Source organism: Gymnoscopelus braueri (genome assembly GCF_963280865.1).
Source record: "Gymnoscopelus braueri genome assembly, chromosome: 7".
In the NCBI taxonomy this organism is placed as follows: domain Eukaryota; kingdom Metazoa; phylum Chordata; class Actinopteri; order Myctophiformes; family Myctophidae; genus Gymnoscopelus; species Gymnoscopelus braueri.
This window is the reverse complement of record NC_137608.1, coordinates 4,087,417-4,095,242: the sequence shown is the minus strand read 5'-3', so window position 1 is coordinate 4,095,242 and position 7,826 is coordinate 4,087,417. Positions and strand designations below refer to the sequence as shown.

At 50.5% G+C, this 7,826-nt stretch overlaps 1 long non-coding RNA gene across 1 annotated transcript; it reads right to left on the bottom strand.

Moving 5' to 3' along the window:
* Nucleotides 1–5,287: 5,287 nt before the first annotated feature.
* LOC308088385 lies at nt 5,288–7,259 on the bottom strand. The gene is made up of 3 exons (XR_013933438.1): nt 7,148–7,259; nt 5,726–5,771; nt 5,288–5,525 (listed from the first exon to the last, which is right to left on the bottom strand). It is a non-coding gene; the product is annotated as an uncharacterized lncRNA (long non-coding RNA).
* Nucleotides 7,260–7,826: the final 567 nt, after the last annotated feature.

Sequence of the window (7,826 nt, the reverse complement as noted above, 5' to 3'; positions counted from 1 at the left end):
CCATTTATGCTGGTTGCTAAATGTTTGTAGCGCTGTTAGCGCTGGTTAGCAGCCGGCTGCGCTAACCAAGCCTCAGCTTGTACTAGCTTTGCTAGCTGTTCTGAGGTCTTTTTGTGCTTTCTTTCCTTGTTTTGCAGGAATCCCAATTAAAGGAAATTCTGCTTTATATTCCAAGGTTTGTATTTACAGTCAGTTTTACCATAACCTGGTGCTGACTGTTATTCCCCTTAGCTGACAGGCATCTCCATAACCTGGAAGCCTGGTCAGTCTGTTGTGCTTTATATTTCAAGTTTTGTGTTTTCAGTCAGTTTTACCATAACCTGGTGCTGACTGTTATTCTCCCTTAGCTGACAGGCATCTCCATAACCTGGACGCCTGGTCAGTCTGTTGTTTGCTGACTACATTTATTACTGTTTAAGAAATAAGTGTATTGTTTTCAGTTACAAGCGTGACACAGGTGTAAGACCCTTACGGGGCGGCCATTGTCATTGGGCCTCTCCCCTGGTAATTCCCTTACCGGGTGCAGTGCATAGGGAGAGGTGACCCTGCCACGGCGTGCCAGGTGCACGGGTCCACTACAGGATGTCAGCCCTTTGTGTAAGGTGCAGAGAGGACATCCCACCTGGGGATGCGCCTGCATCTTGCATGCACTGCCTGGGGCTGGCCCATGCAGAGGAGGCGGTGAGGCGCCCTAATGGCTGCCTGTACTGCACAGTCTTCTCTGAGCGCCTGAGAGTGGCCCGACTGGGGGCCATGCGGGCCTGGGTGGCTCAGGCCTTGGCTCCAGCTGAGGACCGCAGATCTCTGCCTCCCTCTGGTGTGGTGAGCCGTCATCACAGTAGTCCTGCCCGCAGTGCAGGCGGGTGTGGAGAGCAGGCCTGGCATCAGCAGGTGGACGCTGACCAGGGAGACGACATTCTCTCAGTGGAGGCCAGTGAGGGCCTTTGGCTGGGAGATGACGCCGGCACTGTTAACCGCAGGTCCGAGCAGTCAGTGGGGCCCTCTGAGGGGGGCAGTGACCGTCCTGATGTGGCCCCTGCCATGCAGGAAGGGGTCCAGGACCTTGTAGAGAGGATCAGAGTTACCCTGGACATTGCCCAGGAGGGTCCTCCGGGCAGCCCGCCAGTGGTGCCCATATCTAATGCCTTCAAGGAGGCCATGATGGAAGGCTGGGCTGAAAAAAGAGGCCGCTTCCACTTTACCTCTGATTCGGGGCCATGGGCTTTCATGGCAGAGCCTGATTCCCTTGGCCTCCGGGAGTACCCAACCATGGACTCCATGATTGCAGCCATGGTCCTGCCAGATAAGGACATCATTGGCAAAACCCCCCGTCTTAAGCCTGGACCTCCCAGGACGTTTGACCATGACCTCAAGACGGTCTATGGTTCACTGACAGCGGTGGGACGCCTGTCTAATGCAGTGATGCTCCTCCATGCCTACCTGCAGAGCTTGCTGCCCCAGGTCACAGGGGATAGAGGACCTCTCACTCAAGAGGTGAAACTGGTCTCTGACCTGATCGGCCAGATCCAGAGAGACATGGCCCGGGCTAATGGGAAAGCCTTGGGCCAGATCGTGACTGCTAGGCGCCACCTTTGGCTGGCACAGACCAAGCTGCCTTCCTCTATGCAGAGCACGTTTGCTGACCTCCCCCTGACCCCCGGTGTTACCTTTGGGCCCGGCGTCGATGATATCTTGCGGCAGACGGACAGGGTCCGAAAGGATCGGGAGACCCTGAAACATTTCATGCCTCCACCTCGGGTCCGTGCCCCTCCTTTCAGGCCAGGCCGACCGGACCGAGGTGGCCCTCCACCGTCCAGGAGGACGGCAGAGTCCTTGCCTACTCGGCAGCCCTAGGCTGCGCCACCTAACCCGGCTCAGAGGCGAGTCGACAGGCGCAGAGAGGAGGACCGCCTTCGGGGACGCAACGAGACTGGAAGGCCCAGACGCGCCTCTCCTAGGGGGGGCGGGCCACAGCAGTCAACCTGACGGTGTCACCGGCCTCGGCCGCTTCTCCCAGGCCATAAGGGCAATCTGGGAGGAGCGGGTGGAGTCCCCATGGGTTCTTTCTACCATGCTCCAAGGGTACAGACTCCAATTCCGAGGCCGGCCGCCTCCATTCACGGGTATCCATCCTACGACAGTGGCCGACCCCCTGAAGAGGGAAGTGCTACGGAAGGAGATATCCGTACTGCTGGACAAGGACGCCATCAGGATACTACGGCCGCTAGAACGGCTAGGTGGGTTCTACTCGACCTATTTTGTCATTCCCAAAAAGGGCGGGGGGCTTCGCCCTATTCTCGATCTGCGAAGGGTGAATCGCTGGCTAAAGCGGTTAAAGTTCCGTATGCTTTCCCCAGCTTGTGTTCTTCAGGCCATGTCGAAGGGCCTATGGTTCACGACGATCGACTTGAAGGATGCGTATTTCCAAATTCCCATCCATCATCCTGTTGGAAGTACCTCCGGTTCGCCTTCGAGGGGACGGCTTACGAATTCATGGTCCTTCCCTTCGGGCTTGCGCTGGCGCCACGGACATTTACCAAATGCATGGTGGCAGTCCTCGCGCCCCTGGCAGCCAGAGGTCTGACTATACTAAACTATCTGGACGACTGGCTAATTTGCGCTCACTCCGAGGAGGAAGCGAATTTAGCCACACACAAGGTTGTGCTCCACATACAGCAGTTGGGGCTGGTGTTGAACCACGAGAAGAGTCACTTGACTCCATCCCAGGCTGTGACATTCATATGGATGTCTTTGGATGCACAGACAATGAGGGCATCTCTAAGTAAGGGTAGAGACGATCCTCTCATTCCTGAGCCGCTTTCAGCGCGGTCAGAAGGTGACAGTGTGGGAGTGCCAGCATCTGTTAGGCTTGCTAACAGCGGCCTCACTGCTGGTTCCTCTAGGCCTGCTCCATCGCAGGCCTCTACAACTGTGGTTCAACTCCCACAGATTTCACCCGAAACGACACAGACATCGTCGCCTTGTGGTGACAGCACAGTGCCTGAGGGCGCTGTCGAGGTGGCACTCACGCTCCTTTCTACGTCAAGGAGTGGAGCTGCACAGGGTGTGTCGCAGGGAGCTAGTGTGCACGGACGCCTCCCTGGCAGGTTGGGGAGCAGTGCACAATGGCAGGTCAGCGAGTGGCCAGTGGAAGGCCCCGTGGCTGGACAGACATATCAATGTCTTGGAGCTCAGGGCAGTGCACCTGGCTCTTCAGAGTTTCCTCCCGTCCCTAAGGGACAGACATGTGTTGGTGAGGACAGACAATGCTTCAGTGGTGGCCTACATCAACCACCAGGGGGAGGTGAGATCTCCCCGTCTGCACAGAGTGGCAGAGAGGTTGCTCTTGTGGGCTCATGCGCATCTAGCTTCTCTACATGCAGCGTTCATTCCTGGGGCTCACAACACAGCAGCGGACATGCTCTCGAGGGCAGGGCCGCAAGAGGGGGACTGGCGCCTGCACCCTCAGGTGGTGCAGCAGCTGTGGATGAGGTTTGGCCAGGCCCAAGTGGACCTCTTTGCCGCCTCAGGGAACACTCAGTGCCCCCTCTGGTTCTCAGTGACGGGGCCTCCGGGACCCCTGGGACTGGATGCTCTGGCCCACGACTGGCCAGAGAAACCGCTGTATGCATTTCCTCCAATTCCCTTGATCCCTGCAGTGCTGGACAGGACCAAGCAGGCAGGTCACAGGTTGATACTAATTGCCCCGTTTTGGCCGAGGTGCCCATGGTTCAGTCTCCTGTCGTCTCTCCTTGCAGGGACTCCATGGCAGAGGCCCGACCTGCTCTCGCAGGCCGGGGGGACCCTGTGGCACCCCGAACCACGGCGGCTCAATCTGTGGGCCTGGCCCCTGAGCGGCGCCAGTGGTCAGAGCTAGGCCTCCAAGAGGGGGTGATAGCTACTTTGCAGGGAGCCAGGGCTCCTTCTACTAATGCAGCATATCACTTGCGCTGGCGAATCTTTAGTTCTTGGTGTAGTTCTAGCTAAGAAGGTTGTTCGCTGGGATCTGGACATTGTTTTGTCAGCCCTTACTAGGCTAGGCCTCCATTCGAACCCCTTGAGGCTGCTTCGTTGAAGCACCTTTCTTTGAAGGTGGCCTTTCTGCTAGCAATCACTTCCACCAAGAGGGTTGGTGAGTTGCATGCTCTTTCAGTAAGCCCTGAGTGCTTCCAGATGGGGCCTGACCGGAGGAGTGTGGTCCTTCGACCAAATCCTTCTTTCTTGCCGAAGGTCCTGTCTGAGGGGTACGTCAACAGTCCCTGGTCTCTATCTGCTTTCTCCCCATCTGCAGACGAGGAGGGGCATGGTGTTCTGCTCCCAGTGTGCTTTGCCCTGTAAGGGCTCTGCAAGCTTATGTGAGTTGCACGCAGTCGCTGCGCAGGACAGACCAGCTCTTTGTGTGCTATGCAGAGCGGGTCCTGGGGTCAAGTCTGTCTAAGCAGAGGCTGTCCCAATGGATTGTGGACGCAATCCAGTTGGCATATGGGCTGGCTGGTAGGCCTGGGCCAGTTGGTGTGGTGGCTCATTCCACCAGGGGAATGGCCACATCTAGTTCCACTCTCTGAGGTGTGTGCCGCAGCCAGTTGGGCCTCATCTGCCACCTTTGCCAGATTTTATAATATCAACGTGGTGACACCTAATGCAGTGGTGTCGGCAGTTCTGGGCAGCTCCTCCTGACCTCACAGACGAGGCGGCCAGTTCGGGGTAGGTTCTATGCTTTCAGTCTTCTTGTTGGCCTGACTGTTCCTACCTCAACCACCAGGTGAATCGGGTACTTCTATACCCACATTGGAGTGATCCAATGAGGGGAAACATAACCGTGGTTACCTTCGTAACCTTCGTTGTCTGTATTTATACAGTATACTGTTCAAGATCTTTTGAAAATAGCAGATCTACAAGCTCACATGATTAGTAGATTGGCTATCTTCAAATAGCCTAGATATATAGTTTTAAAGTGATATTGATGCTTTTTAAACACATTTTGCTAGGGACCCCCTAGAGCCCCCAAGGACCCCTGGCCGTCCCTATATCCCACTTTGAGAACCACTTCTTTAGAATTAGACTAATTAACATAATGGAGGACGCATCGCAACTGCTCTCTATTGGTACTAGACGTGTCTAGTAATGAACCTGTAGCTGAAGAATATTAAGGCTGTTGCATGTGCTGTTCTCCTTTAAAATTAAAGTGACACGTATTCTGAAAATGAAAACGAAAACATAGTCTCCGGCCTTCAGCCATCCGGCCTGGCGGAGACAAAAAATAGCAGTACATGTGATCTTACCAAGGCTCTTCAACAGGTGGGGTTGATGTTGTTTAAGGGCATCGTGAAATGCTTCTCTAACTACTGTTCCACCTGGATCTAACACCTTTGTATACAGTGTCCTCATTTGGTCCATGCTTGTCTTCTCAGCTTGAATCCCGGCATAGATCTCAGGATGGACCATGGTTCCTAGACTGTCTACTATAGGCATGACTGTGGTGACCTTTTGAATCAACTGTGCCCTGTGCTGGATCACAAAATGTGCTGTTTGCAAGAGAAAAAGAGAGTGGTTGACATAAATGTATCCCAGAAAATTGTCATTATGTGAATGCAAAATAAAGCTCTCTGCATCTGTACATCCCGCCAACAACAGTAGTGGAACAACTAGTACATTCATAGTTTGGGAATATGATATTGAGTATGTACATACTGGTAAACAAAGGGTAGCACCAGAAAAAGCTCACCTTTTCCTGCATCCATCTTTTCTGAAGTCAAGCCATCACCAGCACCCTGTTGTACACAGTCATGTTATTTTAATCATATCATGCCTGAGTGGTTCAACATTACATCTTGTATTTAGCAATAACCACTCCATTGCATCAACATAAACCTTCTGTATTCTCTCAATACAATATTTCATTGGGCATTAGGCTTAATTTATACTTCAGGATAAACAGTAAATCGTAAACACATCATTCAACCGGTTTCAAATGTCAAAATGATAATAAATATGCCAAATATATTGTCAAATATTTCAGTAGAATTTGAATGACAACTTGTGGAGACTGGAGACATAGAAGTTAATTAATATTGCTTATTTTGGAATTGACCTAGGTTGACCTAGGTTGACCATTGACCATAGGTCGAAGTGAGGCAAATTTGTCACGTTAGTGGATGTGCTGGAATAATTTCACTTCTCTAGTATCCAAGGCAAAAAGAAATCCAATGATTGTTGGATGTTTTGACTGTAGGCCACTATTGACGAAAATGTATGTGAGGTCATGCTAAGAAACCACACACCTTTTTTCCAATGATGACCGCACTTTTTTTAACACATTGACCGCCGGGCCCGTAGTTCTACGGGCCGTTAAATCCAACGGTTAAGCGCCGATCCCGTAGCCTACGGGCTGTGGTGCTTTTTCCTTTTTTTCGATTTTTTTTTTTTTTTTCAATTTTCTAGGGGGACCATTTTCAGTGTAACACCACCCGAAGTCAAACGGAAGTGCGATCCCGTTTTTTGTTTCCCGTCTGCCTCCATTCTAAGTCGTACACAAAAAGCCCTGTAAACCTGAAACCTAAAATGTAGTTTTTCATCCTCGCATTTCCCATGTTAACATAAACGGTCAGAACTCAAACATGGCGGCTCCGTTTGACACGTGGTTTGGACTGGTACACGCAGGGAGATGTCGCCGATGTAAACAGACCGTGTACGGCTCAATCTTAAGGATTTTAACAAGATCTATGGCGACGTGAAAAAAACAAAAAACAACAATAAAACGTTGGCACTGGTGAGTACATTATGAGATTAACCTCTGGCGGTCAATGTGTTAATGAATTGAACATGATCGTATAACATGTGGAAACATTTGCACTCAAATGCAGCTAATTAATCTAATATTATGTTACAGCTGTGTGATGTGCTGTATGATTTTATCCCACATTGATTATTGTTTCACAAACTGGTATTTTACAGGTGTGATGATTCATGTGTATCTCTATTCTGTTTTTCTTTTGAAATGTAATGGACTCTGTTGCTAGTTTTTATGTGTTTTTGTGGGGACTGTGGATGAAAATGAGTTGCATTGCTAAGTCTGTCTAAATAAACAAACAAACAAATAAAGTAAAGCTGTGAATAAAGAAGACAACAGTAAACAGATGTACTGTACCTGGGTCTGTGGAGCTGATACTGATGCTGAAGGTGACTGGTCCTCCATTCTGGGCTTTACAAATGACATGGACTGGAGGAAGAGCAGGTAACACAGAACCTGCACAATAACACCATGTTCACAGTTAAGTTAACTTTTAGTGAAGAAAAACAAAGCCAAAAAACAACAACATTCAACATAAAAAACTCTCAGAAAGTGAAAAGACAAAATCATAATTAGTTTCACATGAATAATATATCAGACCACCAAATGCGTCAGCGCCTAAGCCGTGTGCCTTGTTGGGGGGCATGATATCTATTAAAGGAGCTCCCGTCTCATACGGAGCTACTGAGGAGATGAGCCCGTAGTTAGACCTGGCTGACGCGCCGATACTTTGCTTAATCTAATATCAACCCGCTCGCTGTGTCTCGGTGTTCCAATGATACGATGCAGGCATTTCTTCATAAAAAGAATTATGTATTTATTTACTTCACCGTGCACAATATTATCTTTTGGGTTCCATAGACAGATGACTAAACTTTTCATACAAACATTTCGCGGTGTGGTGATTCATACAGCAGTAACCTGTGGTCAAAAACCATTGCCCTTCCGGGTCAAAACCTCCTGCCCATGGCAGTGAACTTGACGCCTAAATAGACAACAGCACCACCCATGGTCACACCAATCAATTAAACATGTG